Below are 14,952 nucleotides of genomic sequence, written 5' to 3'. Positions count from 1 at the left end.
CTCTTCTGGTTTAAATGTTTTCCAGCGGTTTGTCACACTTCTAGCACTTATTTCTTGTGGTTCAGAGAAAAATGCTGTTAAGTTTGAAATATCTAATTTAGCTTCAAAAGTTTTGAAAGCTAGTGTTAAAATAGACAAAATGCCGCTATATGCTTTGTTGCATTCAGTTTTTAATAACAAAGGTGCCATTAGATTTTTATAATACAGTTAACATGTGGATACACAAAGATTTTGGGGTTCTTTTTTAGCTATTTGGTGGTTCAAATCCTGTTTTTTTCATGTCAATATAGGTGTGATTTTGCTCTCTTACTGGACGTTGCTGTTTCTAAAGTGTCTTAGTATGTTTTGATAATATCAATTAAGGCTTATTGCCGAGACTTTTTTGTATACATTTATATCCCTAAAGTTGTTAGCATTTTAAATTCAGGTGTGATATACTTTACTCTCTCTCTATACTGGGATGTGGTACTTTTATGCTCTAAATGCTTTTTTATTGCACGGATCACAATATATGTTCACACAAAATTCCTTTTTTATATATTTGAGGTTTTTTAATATGAGATTTTTATTTTATATATAATGATATTTTTAAATAAATGTATTTTTTTATAATGTACATAACTATTTTATAAATCTTTTTGTTCTTATATTGTCAATATATCTATTTGTTCATAGACTCCAGAGGAAGGTACTGTATATGTACCAAAACACTGGAATTGATGAGTCAGTTTTACATTAAAGATCCCTGAGGAACACCACAGGGATTTTTTTCAACTGGTAGATAAAACTCCACGATGCTTAACTTTGTACCTTCTCGTATACGTACATCTAGCCTAGCTGAACCCAATCTGTGTTAAAACAATAAGATCACAACATACAATTCAACAAGGACCAAAACCATATGCACAGCAACACAAATCATCTGAGTTACACAAATGTAGGTTTCATGACACAAAAAATTATCTCTAGGTTATGTAGAAAAGCAATTACCCTCCTCCTTTATTATTATTCACACCAATTACTAAACAATATACCCAAAACCTAGATCAAACTCACTACCAGGAATATAATACAATGTCAAAAAATATAGGCCCCCCTTTATCAAACTGCATTAGAGATTTTTATCGCGAGTCACTGGGGTAAAAGCTCCACCGTTCATAGGAACTCTGAGCGTCTGAACTTTTACCACAATAACCTGTGATTAAAAAAACCCTAATGAAGCTAGAAAAAAGGGAGCCATAAACAGCCAGAGGAGTGGACTCTGATCTATCTCTAGCCTAGCACACCTAGTTAGATTAATCCAAAATGATTTAACTTCACCTTCCCAACAATGAGCTGATAAAACTTCTCAAAATGGTCAAAATATCCCCCTCCCCCAAAAAGGTAAATTCCCCAATTAGACCACGGTTACAGTGGCACATGTAACAAGCCTATGAACCATTTAAAAATGTTAACAATTCCAATTTTACCCCCCTTTTACAAAACCATAGCGCAGTTTTTAGTACCAGCCACGGCGGTAGCAGTTCCAAAATGCTCATAGAATTCCTTTGAGTACTAGATTTGGAGCCGTTACCACCGCAGCCAGCGCTAAAAACCGAACTATGGTTTCGTAAAAAGGGGGAGGGGTATTTAGTTCAGAAAGCAGAATATCATGCGGATTGAATGAGGAAGAAATACCAAATTGTAGAATAAGATTTTTATGGTTTTCACTCTTTATAGATATTGCTTTATCAAAAATTAAGGCCAAAATTATTTCTGTACAATGCCAGAATCTAAACCCCAATGAATGCAGAATTTTATGTTTAGTCATTTACCCCCCCCCCCCACACACACACACTTTATCAAACTGTAGCACGGTTTTGTAAAAAAAAGGGGGGGGTTAGCTGGGTACAGAACAAGCCTTATATAAACTTCACAGACAAAGGAATCGACGACACCGATCTATAATTTGAAACTAATTGGCTAAAATTTTTTGGCTCTTTAAATATAGGTATGAGAATTTAGATTTTTTTCAAATAATTTTTATTTAAAATAATTTACAAACAATGAATAATTAAACTGTTCAGTATTATTTATTTTTCTTTTATTTCTTCCATTTATGCGTCGCACATTCCTATACAAGTTCTAGGCGACAATAAACTATCGGCCTCTTTTACAAAGCTGCGCTAGCAGCTAAGTTGCACTAATGGCCCCGAAGCCCATAGAGATTTAAAGGGCTTCGGGGCTGTTGCTGCGTGGCTTTGTAAAAGAGGCCGTATGTATACGAACAACTGGCCTTATACAAAATCAAGTTATTTTAATTTACTTTCATAGATATAGCCCACTTCTTCCCATAGAATTTAATGGAATTTTTTTTTCTGAGGAAACAGGTACTAACTGTACTCCATTCCTTTTATCAAGCTGCGCTAGAGGTTTTTAGTGCGGGCTAGAAAGGTAAGCACTCCCATGCTCACAGGAATTCTATGAATATCAGAGCATTTACTGCACTAAAAACCTCTAGCACAGCTTGATAAAAGGGGCCCTACATTTACAAACTTGTTTTTATGAAACCAGAAGAACTTGAGACTTTTTTGCCTCTTGTGCTGAAGTGTTCTGATGAAAGTCTAAGGTAACTATGGTGCTTATTTTCAGAGTACAAAGACTTACAAAGTTCTATAGTAATGAGCCTCTATGTGAATTTGAATGGCTATAAAACCATCTAAAAAGTTAAAAAATTTTCTGCACTTGTAAAGGAATGTAGATCAGTACCTTAATATTTACTGTCTCTTCTATCTATACTGCAGACACTGAAGGGTCACAAAGTATAACAATACTGTAACAGTTATGCATTGCACAGGGAGAGAAAAGTAATTGGCCAAAGACCATCTCCTGTGTAAAAGGGCCATCTAGAGAAGACTCACCTGTAGGTTCCTTTTCTTTCTTCTGGAGCTGGAAAAAAGTGAAAAGAGTAAAGAAAACCACAGTAAAAACCACTGGAATCAAAAGTTTGTTCACAACAATAGGGAGATCCAACCAAGCCAACATTACCAAAACTTGCTGTCTTTCCCTTCTGATATTTATAGAATATTATATTAGCATACTAGGAGCAGCTGCTCCTTACACAAAAACTTCTCATTGGCTAATGTGGAAGTCTGACCTTATATTAGAAAGGTTTTATTTAAATTGCTTTGTCAGCTCACATAAATAGCAAAGCACTAGCTGGCAGCACACGCAGAGCCACTAGATATTAAATCAATGCACCAGCTCTCACTGTGTTTCTCTACAAAAAATGAATGACTTTTGATTCTAGGATCTGTACCTAGACTACATCCCTAGCAACCTCAGAGATAAGTGTTAAAACAGACAAATATACAATCACATAAACACAAGAAAAATCAGGATCAAAAGTTAATTGACTGGTATGAACAACAATATTGCTGATTTGTTATTCATCTAGCTTCTTAATTTTCTTTCAAAATACTTTGTTTTCCTCTGTTGCCACCAGACCACAGGTAAACCTGAAAAGGATAATCCAGTCCTGGTTTTCTTTTAGTGATCTTAAACTTCCAATGGCAATAGGAAAGGGAAAGCAAACAGGTTTTCAAGATTCCCTAATAATTATGCATGAGAGAGATTTGCATATATTTGGGGTAGTAGGCATGCAAATCTCATATATATAATCATTACTAGATCCTAAAAACCTGTTGATGACCTTGTGGCCTGGGAGCCAAGACCAAGGATTTTTTTTTTTCCATATAATCATGAATAGAGCAGTTTATTTGGAATTACCTGGAACCAGGGGCAGCATATCATTATACTACTTGAAGGGACCAAACAACCCTATCTCTAGCTCTCCTCCCAAGTTCTCTTGATGCTGATGCTGTGTTGGGCAAAGTTTGGTGGGGCCATGACCATGGTGGCCTACCCCAGCTGTTGCTCATGCCTGCAACAGTGGAACACAGACTTATGTGAACAGTTAAGATCCATGAGGTTCATCTATTCCAGTGTTTCTCAACACACGATACGTGTACCCTTAGGGGTACGTGAGCTGCTTGTTGGGGGTACGTGGCACTGGCCGCCAGGGATCCCTCCTTCCTGCCCTCTACCCTTCGTCAAAGCTAACCGTGGGCTTCCTTCCGATGTCAGAGGAAAGCCAGGTCAGCGGGGGAGGTTTCCCAGTTACCTCCTTCTGCAGTTCTCGTTGCAGGGACATGCAGCCAGTGGTTCACACGCTGCATGTAGCTGACCTGGAAACCTTTTCTACGACATCAGAGGGAAGTTAGTGGGTCAGTCACGTGCAGTGTGTGAATTGCTGCCCTCATGTCCCTGTCACAAGAGCTGCTGAAGGCAGAAGGAGCGAATGCTGCTCACGCAAGTAAGGGAGAGAGGGGACATGATCTGGGAGAAAGGGGGAGATTTTGGGACAAAGGCTGGAAGGCGGGGGGGGGTGGCACAAACTCGGGATGCAGAAGGAAGGAGGGGACATGAACATGGGACACAGAAGGAAGGGATGAAGGGGGCACTAACTTGGTTCATAGGAGGGAGGTAATAGAAAGGGTGAATTGTTAGAGGCAAAGATGGTGCACATGGGGAAAGGAAGAAAGAGGAAAATTGGGCATTGAGAGAGAGGAGTGAGGTAGGGAAGCATGAGGAATAAGGATGAGAGGGAGAAATGGTGGTGGAGAGGGAACAGAAGGACAAATTGAAGGGGATGCAAGGGGGAGAAATGTTGGACATAGTGATGAAGGGAGATGTGGCATATTGCTAGGGAGGGGTGATAGGAGAAATGGGCATGTGGCTGATGGGCAGTGGTGAAAAATGCTGCACATGACCCGGGGGATGATAAGAGGGAGAAATGTTGGATGTGGAGGTAGAGTGGGTGGGAGAGATAGACTCTGGATATCGCTCTCTCTCCCTTTGCAGCAAGGGAGGGAATGAGTGAAAGACAGATGGACAGAGAGAGGTGAAGGAGAGAGGAAGAAAAGTTGGACTCATGGGAAGGAGAGAGATGTTGGTTGGGGAAGGGAATGAGGTCCGGAGAAGAGGAAGCATTCAGGAGGCAGAAAGAAAGAAATATTGGATGCACAGTCAGAAAGAAGTGCAACCATATTTTTGCACTGTATTTGTCTATTTTTCTATAGTTGTTACTTAGCTGACAGTACATATTTTAAAGTCATCTGTCTTGACCTCTTTGAAAACCCCCCGAATATAAATGATAATATTTACTGTGCATACAGTGTGCTTTGTGGATTTTTTTATTTTGTGGTTACCATTATGCATTAATAAGATTATATTGTGTGTATATGAAAAATGGATGGAAGAAATTGCATTACAATTAGTACTATTTTTATGGGAGTGGGGTCTGGAATGGGGTCGGGGTGGAGCCTCAGTGAGGATACTCTGTTGACATTTGTTAAACTTAGGGGGTACTTGGCTTGAGGAAACTGAGAAACACTGATCTATTTTATCTAATGCACTTTCAATGACAGTGTCCTTGATTCAGAGCTGCCAGGTTTATCAAGATCAAGAGACTGTTGGACACCCTAGGTGTAAATAAGCATTGCCATACTGGGACAAACTAAAGGTCATAAAAACATAGAAAGATGACGGCAGAAAAGGGCTACAGCCCATCAAGTCTGCCCACTCTACTGACCCACCCCATTAAGTCTGAGTGCTGATGACTTAGTTCCTTAGCTCGACCCTCGTAGGGATCCCACGTGGATGTCAATCAAGGTCCATCAAGCCTTGTATCCTGTTTCCCCAACAGTGGCCAATCCAGGATTCAAATACCTGGGCAAATCACAAAAGAGTAAAACAGATTTCATGCTGTTTATCCCATCAGTGGATTTTTCCCATATCCATCTTAACTAACCCTGCTAAACTAACTCCTTTTACCATATTATCTTGCAATATTTGAGTTTAATTGCATGTTGAGTGACAAAATATTTTTCCCAATTTAATTTAAATTTACATTGTGTAGACCCTCATCTTTGTATTTTTGGAGAGTAAACAAATGATTCATGTTTACCTATCCCCTCAGTATTTTATAGACCTCTATCATATCTCCTCTCAGCCATCCCAAGAGCCCTAGCTTCTTTAGCCTTTCCTCAGAGGAAGTCATCCCATCCCCTTTCTCATTTTATTATCCTTCTCTTTACCTTTTCTAATTCCTTTATGGGACTCATTTAAAAAAAAAAAAGTCCAAAATGTGGCATAAAGGGGCAGATGGATGTTTCTCCCCAAACCCTTCCAATTCACTATTTTTGAAACCTCTTTCTAGATGGATTTCTATTGTGCTTGTCCGCAATGTGTCAAAATCTCAAGGGGGCATGTTATAGGTGGGTTTATGATTTGGATTTTTCTGCAATAATCAAACATTTTAGAAAATGTTCAGAGCACAATTTAAATGTTTGGGGTTAGACTTGTTTTGGGGATAGACTTGTTTTAGGTCAATGATTCCCTCCTGCCTCACAGAGATGTGAATGAAACAGTACATACCTACCTGTAATGATACCACTACTACTACTACTATTATTATTATTAATTATTTCTATAGACCTTCAGATGTTATAGTCAATCCTAGTAAATCAGCAAGCAGGTCCCTGGAGTAGCCTAGTAAGTGGTGTAGTTAACCATAGAGACGGGGACTTAGGCCCATATCCCACTGTAACTTCTACACTTATGGTGGACTATGTGAGCCTTTCAAATTCCACTCTAAACCCACTGTACCTACATATAGGCGACACCTGCAAGCATAAGGGCTATTCGTGTGGTGTATAGATGAGGTTTTTGATGGGTCATGGAGGTCTTACCATACACTATAAGAAGGTTATGAGATGTGTGCCTAGGCCTTTTTATGTGAAGTTCATTACAGTAAAAGCAAGAGGTCTGCAGAGATGATGTACAGGATACAGGAACTTTATTTGAGTCAAAACGTTGCTTCTCAAAGGACAGTCCTCATTGGTTGGAAACCAAGACCCGACACGGTCCATGTTTCCAATAACACTTCTTCCTCAGGGGTCCTATTGTGAAATATAATTAGATGAACCGTAGGATGTGTGTCTCTACTGGCTATTCTAGTCACTAGAATAGCCAGTAGACACACACAAAGTTTCTGTATCCTGTACAACATCTCTGCAGTCCTCCTTTTAGTTTTACTTCCATGAACTTCACATATAAAGGCCTAGGTAGACATCGGGGCCCTCTTCGACGGAGCGTGGGAGCACTGCTCCACCCCTCACCTGAACCTGCAGAGGATCCTGACAAAAAAACACAGCAGCACCGAGTTTCCTTCTCTCTCCCCCCGCACCGATACTGGTGGAGACATCGGGGCCCTCTTCAACGGAGCGTGGGAGCACTGTTCCGCCCCTCCCTTGAACCTGCAGAGGATCCTGACAAAAAGGCACAGCAGCACTGAGTTTCCTTCTCTCTTCCCCTACACCGATACCAGCGAGCAGTGGAGACATCGGGGCCCTCTTCGACGGAGCGTGGGAGCACTGGTCTGTCCCTCCCCTGAACCTGCAGAGGATCCTGATAAATAGGCACAGCGCCAACGGCGCGCAGGCGTTCGGCGCGCCAATGAAGGCACATGACAAAGACGCATGCGCCTTAGTGCGCGCCTTTGTGAAGCGCCTGCTGGGAAGCCATCCGTCCGCTACTGACCCCACTGCCACTGACTGTAGGCAGTCACAATCTCTCAAGGAACTCCACCAGAACACCACCTACCCACTCCGAGCCCAACGACTCAGCACCACCTTGAGCCGGTAAGGGGCCAGGACATAGAAAAAACAAAGTCCGTGTCTAACGAGACGAGTGGTCGGGCCTAGGCCCAAAGCCCGCTGACCGGACGAAGAAAGAAAAAAACTTTTATATATTTTTTTTTAACTTTAAAAGAAGATAACTGAAAACACAGTGACCGAAAACAAAAGAAAATCAGCCGATGCTTGGAGGCACGCTTAGCTGGAGGTCTAGAACAGGCTGGCAGGACCGCAGATACGGCCTGGGATGCCTAGGACTCTGGAGGCTTCTTAGGAGTAGTACCTGAAGGAGAGACAGGAGACTTACCTGTCGAGAAAGACTTCAGAGGAACTGCTGTTGAGGTCGAGGCCTTGGTGGAGGCAGAAGCTGGCGTTGAGGTCGAGAACTTAGAAGCCGAGGCCATCCCCGAAGCCGAGGTCGAGACCTTCTCAGGCAGTTGGTCCATAGTGCCAAAAAGTTGGAGAAGCTTGGCACGGCATCGACGAAGGGCTAGAGGTTGAAGGGTAGCACAGTGCAAACAAGCGTCGGGACAATGTTCAGGACCCAAGCAAGCAATACACAGACTATGAGGATCGGTGATTGAAATGGTCTTGTTGCACTGGCTACACTTTTTGAACCCGGTAAGAGTCCGGGACATAGAAAAAAACAAAGGCCGACGTATCGATCGAGGTGAGCGGCCAGGCCTAGGCCGAAAGGCCGCTGGACGGAAGAAAAAGAAAACCAGAAATAAAAGTTTTAAATTTTTTTTTTTACCAAAAAATCCGTATGGAAACGTGAGCACAGCAACTTAATAAAATAAAAAAAGCCGCGGTGAGAGAAGGCAATGAAGGCTGCAGAGCTGAAGAGGACTTCTCGGCTCCGCGGAAAATGTTGAACTGAGGTACCTCACAGGAGACGCGCGTCCTCACTCGGGCAGGAAGGCACTCGCGCATGCACAGTGCAACACTCATAAGCTCTTACAAAGATCTTCAATCAAGTCTGCTTGCGAGGCTGTCCGCTGCGGGGCTCCGTCGGTGATGTCACCCACTGTTGAGAATATGCTGCCTGCTTGTACTGGGATAATGGGCAATACTGAATGGTGAGGGGGGGAGAAAGGCTGAAGAGTGACGGGGGGATAGAAAAAAATGCTAGGTGGGGCATGGGGGGAAAAAAGAAAGGAACAAAGCTAGATAGTGGTGGGAAAACAAAATGGGCAATACTGAATGGTGAGGAGGGGTTGAAAGGCTGAAGAGTGAAGGGGGAAGACAGAAAAAAATGCTAGGTGGGGCATAGGGAAAAGAAAGGAACAAAACTAGATCGTGGTGAGAAAGCAAAATGGGCAATACTGAATGGTGGGGGGGAGGAAATGGCTGAAGAGTGAAGGGGAGAGAGAAAAAAAATGCTAGATAGTAGGAGAAGAAAGACAGACAGAGGCATAATGTTGGATGGGTGAGAGAATGAGATGTTGCATGGCAGGTGGAGAGAGAACTATAAGATTCTGGATGATATGGTAGAGTGAGTGGGACAGAGAGCTAGAGAGAGGAGATCCTAGATGTCTGGGGAAGAGAAAGAAGGAATGCTGCCTAGCTGTCTGTCATAATTGGATTGTAAGCTCTTTTGATCGGTGATGGGTCAAAAGCGCGCGAAGACAAAGGCGCGTGGACAACCGAGTGCAGGGCTTAATCGCGCTGAAGAAAACCTGATTTTAAAGGGCTCTGACGGGGGTGTGTGGGGGGAACCCCCACACTCTAGTTAATAGGGATCGCGCTGCCTCACGCTGCCATGTTGGGGGGGGTGTAACCCCCCCACATTATACTGAAAACTTAACTTTTTCCCTAAAAAACAGGGAAAAAGTTAAATTTCCAGTATAATGAGGGGGGTTACAACCCCCAAACCCCCCACAAAGCCAGCGTAATCTCTATTAAGTAAGGTCTCTTGCATGTCCAATGTACAGTGCTGCATGCACCTGGTAGCGCTATAGAAATAATAAATTGTTGTTGGAGAAATACCCCCATAATCACACTTGTCTTGACCACAATGATTTAAATTTGTCCCATCAAACCTTATTTTTCAACCTAGTCCCATCCCACTTCACTTTAACCTACCCAAACATCTGAGTTACAGACCCCTCGATGGAACCAACTCAAAACCTTAACTTGAACTCATCTTGTAGGCACCAAGTCATGATAAAGCTTGCCAGCCCCGATTTGCTAGTTTGTGTTTCTAATGCTATAGACAAATACTGTAGTTCCCAAATCATATCAGGTTTTCAGGTAGCTACAATGAATACACATTTCTCAAATGTTCATTGCAGATATCCCAAAAACCTGAATGGCCAGCACAGGTTTGGGAATCACTATTTCAAAAGTTTCTTTAAAATTCAGATCAAGAGTTAACACAACGCAGGCCTAATTCATCTTCTTGTATAAGAAAACTAGTTTGGCCACTTTTCATAGCTAATACATGATTGTTTTTGCTTCCTGCTTAGTCTGCTCTCTCTAAACGACTCCTAATGAGAAATCAAAGCTAAGGTGTATCGAGAGTAGAGAATGACATGGGGACAATTTCCCCATCCCCGAGAGCTTTGTTACTATACCTGACCCATTCCTGTAAACTTTGCCTTAACCGCACAAGCCTCAAACACTAATGATTTTAAAGTGTTTTGAGGCTTCCGAAGATGAAGACAGAGCTTGCAGAAATGGGACAGGAAAAGAACTAGCCGGGACGGGAAAAAAAATTGTCCCCCGTGTAATTCTCTAATACCTAGAGCGCACGCTGTAGTGGAGCGATTCCTTATCGGGGTTAACTGTGTCCTGGACCACACCTGCCTTTGCGCAACGAACCAATTTAATTAAACCAAAGCTAATACAGTCACCCGGTAAATCCTTATAAAAGTCAAACCCCTACCCTCACTCCCGCTGTAGCTCCGTCACATTGCCAAAGCCAGCGGCAGAGACAATAATTACAGCAAGTTAACGCGTGCCACAGTACTTTCAGGCTCCGTTTCTTCTTTGCAAAATACTATCGAGCCCCGCCCACAACGGGAAGTAGCGTTCGAAGGGAAGGGACCCGGGAAAACCTCTGAGAGGAGGAGACGAGTGAGCGCGAAGGTGCTGCAGCTCGTGCTTGCATGTTATTATCGCTGCCTTGGCCCGAAAACGTGATAGGGACCGCGGCAGAGAGAAAGAAATAACGCAAGCTTTACATTTTATACGAGTCTTCCCAGTTCGGCATTTCCAGAATACGGCGACCATAATACTCTTTGATTTCGCCGCCGTCTTTAAAAATTCGAGTTGAAAGGGCGTGGCTTCGGGCCGGGAGTTCGTTTACATACAACACTTCAGCCCTGCAATGGAACTGATGAGGCGGGTGTCTTGCTTGTGGGAGTAGGGCGGTGCTTCTTCGCGCGTGCGTAGTGAGTCGGTAACGTCACAGGTGGTCTGCAGGCCAAAGCCTTCCTGGAAGCAACCGCTGTTTCCCAGCAGAACCGGTAGCTTCACACAAATTTGCGTGATTTGTGTGGACATTTGTTAATTATGCGCGCGCGCGCAATTGGGTAATGTCACATCTTGTGAATGGAAAACAATAGGAGAGGTGCTGGACTAGGGTTTGGCGCTAATTTCTCTGTGTATGTGTTTTCTGTTCCCAGTTTCACTACTGACAGTGTGATATTCTGATGGATAAGGCCTTTTTTATTTTCTACTTTGCTTCTTGTCTTCGTCTTTGCTGCCTGATGACTTTTTGGGTAAGTCTGTAGCGTTTGTTCTTGGTTTCCCAACTCTAGGATGTGGAACATTTAAAGACATGGTATGGGACAAACGCTCATGTAGGGCTAGTAAGAGTAAGCGTGCCAGATATGCGTTTATAAGCTATTTTAGTTCTACATCAGAGAATTAAGGTTGTAGTATAGTTTGTTTTTCAGTACCTTTTTTATGAGACCCCCCCCTGCAATCTATACAGAACTCTGCTGCCAACCTTCGCTACACTCGCATTACCCCTCTTCTCAAATCATTTCACTGGCTTCCTATCCGCCTTGGCATACAGTTCTAGTACTAACCGACAAGTATGTTAATTCTGCAGCCCCTCCGTATCTTTTATCGCTTGTCTTTCCTTACATGCCTTTCTGAGACGTTCCTCAGAAAAGTTACTTTTATCTGTACCCTTCTCCACTGCTAATTCCAGACTTAATTCCTTTCATCTTGATTGAGCCCATGTGTCGCACTCCTTCTCACCTAAAATCCTACCTTTTTGAGAGAACCTCCAACTCGTAATCCAGCTCCCCAGTGCCTACCATCCTAGCCAGCAGTTTAACAGTCCCCATTAACAATAATCCCTACCCTGGCAACCTGCCTGTCTTTGTTGATTATAGTCCCTGCTCGAATGAGCTCTGTCTCCTTTTTGACTCTGTATAGCGCTGCGTATGTCTTGTAGTGCTCTAGAAATAATAGTAGTAGTAGTAGTAATAGTAGTAGACTAGCCAGATATTAGTTTGTGAGATTTTTGGCTTTACAATAGATCCTTAAGGTTGTGATATAGTTTGCTTTTCAATCCCTTTTTTATGAGTCAAAATGTTTGTCTCATTTGTTTATGCAGCTCCACAAAGGGAATTATATAGCATGCCTGTATCCATTGACAATATATATGATATTTTTATAAAATTCTAAAGCATATCATGATCTTGTTTAGATGAAAGATGAAAACTGCTTTTAAAAGTAATTATGGTAGTTTCCATTTGTGGTTCGGTTTATTTGTGAAACACATCTACAATAGGGAAATTTGCGCTAGTAATCAATATATTGATTCCCATTCCTCTTCACCCCCTCTCCTAACCCCATCCCAAAACTCCAAAACCATAACTGTCCAAGGACCTGGTTTCTTATAGTCCCTGGAAAGTGAACACTAATTCTCCCCACCCTCAGATAGAAAAATTCCAGTTATGAACAATGCAAAATAGAAAAAACAAAAACTGAAGAGTCTAGACTGTATATAAAAATAAAAACCTCCCCAACCCCCCTTCCCACCCATCCCTATCTAAAGTGAGTTAGATATGAGGGATTGCTAATAAGAAGGATTGAATGTATATGGTCTATAAGTTAGCATAATTAAGAACTAAGGTATGAGTTCTGGTAGGAAGTGCCATAAAGTATGGCTCCCAGATGAACAAAAACCTCTTCTTCCTTTTATAAATTAAGCAAGCATCCTTAGCTTCTCTAACCAATAGTTGATGCATCAAATTTTCCCATTGCAAAAACAATGAAGGAACATACTGAACCCACTGCTGCAGTATACATTTTTTCCCAACAATATAGGCCTTTTGAATTAATAGGCCTTGGCCTTTTGATAAGAAACCGCCAAATAGGACATCTAAGGGAGCAGGGTGTAAAGATTTCTGTAATATCAGACCCAGAAAATTGTAAATGGAGAAAGGAGCCGAGCCCAGTCCACCAACATAAATGGAAACCTGAGGGTCATAGTAAAGGGTGTTCATCACATCCAGAAAAAGGCCGTCAATATCATACCGAGAGAGAAGCTTATATAAAAATGACCAGCGGACCTGGTCAAATGCTTTCTCAGCATCAAAGCTAATTATCAGGGTCTGTTCTCCCTTATGATGAACTGCCTCAGTGGATGCTAGGATTTTCCTGATATTTTGGACCACGTGCCAATTACGGACAAAGCCAGCCTTACAATCAACTAGCAACTATATATTCTGTTGTATTGGCCCAAGAGAATTGCTCTAAAATTAAAGTCCTCTATTTGAGGGCAGTGTTGGTTATTAGGGAGAACAATATACAAGAAAAATAATTTAGCAAGTGAATTGAACTGGTTTGCATAATTTGGCCCCAAAATGTTTGATTGAGAGCATTCTGTCATATGTTCCATCTCGTCAACTTCGATCTGCAGGGCTTATAGAATCGCAAATTCCACCTGTTAAAGACCTTAGATTGAAAGTGTCTTGGGATAGTATATTATGTTGTGTTGGCTCAATGTATTTTTCACTTCATAAGACACACTTTTTCCCCCCAAAAGTGGTTGGAAATAAGGGTGCGTCTTATGGAGCGAATATAACAATCCCCCAGTACCTTTTTTTAATTCTGGCAGTCCAGTGCTGTATCAGCAGGAGCTTTCCATGCTCCTGCCCTTCCCTCGCTGGACGGCTGCCTCCTGATCTTTTGCGGCAGCTGCAAAGCAGCGCACAAGGCAGGCGGGAGCTTTTTGCGCACCTGACTGGTCCCACGTCACTCCCTGAATGGCTGCTGTCATATACAACAAATCACTAAAACCTGTCGCCTCCTCCTCTATAATATTACCAAAATCCTTAACCACGCTCTCATTACCTCTCACTTAGACTACTGAAACGTACTTCTCTCAGATCCTCCGTCTCTCTCCCCTTCAATCTGTTCAAAATGCTGCAACTTGACTCATATTCCTCAAGAGCTGCCATGCTCGCATTAACTCTCTCTTCAAATCACTTCACTGGCTCCCCATCCGTTTATGAATATAGTTCAGACTCTTCTTACTGACTTACATATTCTGTTTCTAGCAGTATTCAAATCCAAGCTAAAAGCTGCTTTCAACTCTTAACTCACTATCAGATACCTATACCCATTGTAACATTCCTTCTGCCAGAAACTCCCCAACCCCAAAATGTCCTGTCTGTCCAAATTAGATTGTAAACTCTTCTGATCAGGGACTGTCTATTGAATGCTAAAATGTATAGCGCTGTGTACACCTTTTAGTGCTATAGAAATGATAAATATTATTATTAGTGTCAGGTTCTTTATTTTAGCCATTTATCAATGTCTAATTTACCGTATTTTCACGTAGATAACGCGCACCCGTGTAAAATGCGCACACGGGTATAGCGCGCGGGAAGCACAAATTTATGTTAAAAAAATTTAATATAGCGCGCACACGCGTATACCGCGCATGCTAAAACCTCCTCCCGCCTACTCCAAACCGGCATCCTCCCCCCCCCCCCGCTCGCTTACCCGCGTTTTACAACTTTTTTTTTTCAATCCGATCCGGCATACCCCCTGCGAACCGGCATCCTCCCCCCCCCGCTCGCGTCACCCCCTCCCCCGCGATCCTACATTCCCCCAGCACCAAACATCTCTTACCCGATTGGGCACCGGCACCAGCACCAATGCACAGGACGTGCCAGTGCCCGAAGATCCTCCCTCGTTGGGCTGGGCTGGGCTGGGCTGGGCGGTGCGGTGCAGGAGAGATCCTCCT

At 42.6% G+C, this 14,952-nt stretch overlaps 2 protein-coding genes across 8 annotated transcripts in view; one reads left to right on the top strand and one right to left on the bottom strand.

Moving 5' to 3' along the window:
• The window catches only part of LOC117356327 (ATP-dependent 6-phosphofructokinase, muscle type-like), a 240,359-nt gene extending 229,381 nt beyond the window's left edge, over window positions 1–10,978 (bottom strand). Inside the window, exons 1-2 of one of the 2 annotated variants that reach the window (XM_033935393.1) lie at window positions 10,624–10,978; window positions 2,901–2,928 (exon numbers count right to left, since the gene is read on the bottom strand). The gene's annotated coding sequence lies outside the window, so the exon portion shown is untranslated. Of the gene's footprint in view, window positions 1–2,900; window positions 2,929–5,636; window positions 5,696–10,623 lie in introns of those variants that run through there. The other variant, XM_033935395.1, reaches the window with a different exon arrangement.
• The window catches only part of SENP1 (SUMO specific peptidase 1), a 311,959-nt gene continuing 307,646 nt past the window's right edge, over window positions 10,640–14,952 (top strand). For 4 of the 6 annotated variants that reach the window (XM_033935400.1, XM_033935401.1, XM_033935397.1 and 1 more), the window contains exon 1: window positions 11,131–11,461. The gene's annotated coding sequence lies outside the window, so the exon portion shown is untranslated. Of the gene's footprint in view, window positions 10,827–11,130; window positions 11,462–14,952 lie in introns of those variants that run through there. The other 2 variants (XM_033935398.1, XM_033935399.1) reach the window with 2 other exon arrangements.

Source organism: Geotrypetes seraphini, chromosome 3 (assembly GCF_902459505.1).
Source record: "Geotrypetes seraphini chromosome 3, aGeoSer1.1, whole genome shotgun sequence".
In the NCBI taxonomy this organism is placed as follows: domain Eukaryota; kingdom Metazoa; phylum Chordata; class Amphibia; order Gymnophiona; family Dermophiidae; genus Geotrypetes; species Geotrypetes seraphini.
The sequence above is the reverse complement of the archived record's forward strand: the minus strand, read 5'-3'. Positions and strand labels throughout refer to the sequence as shown.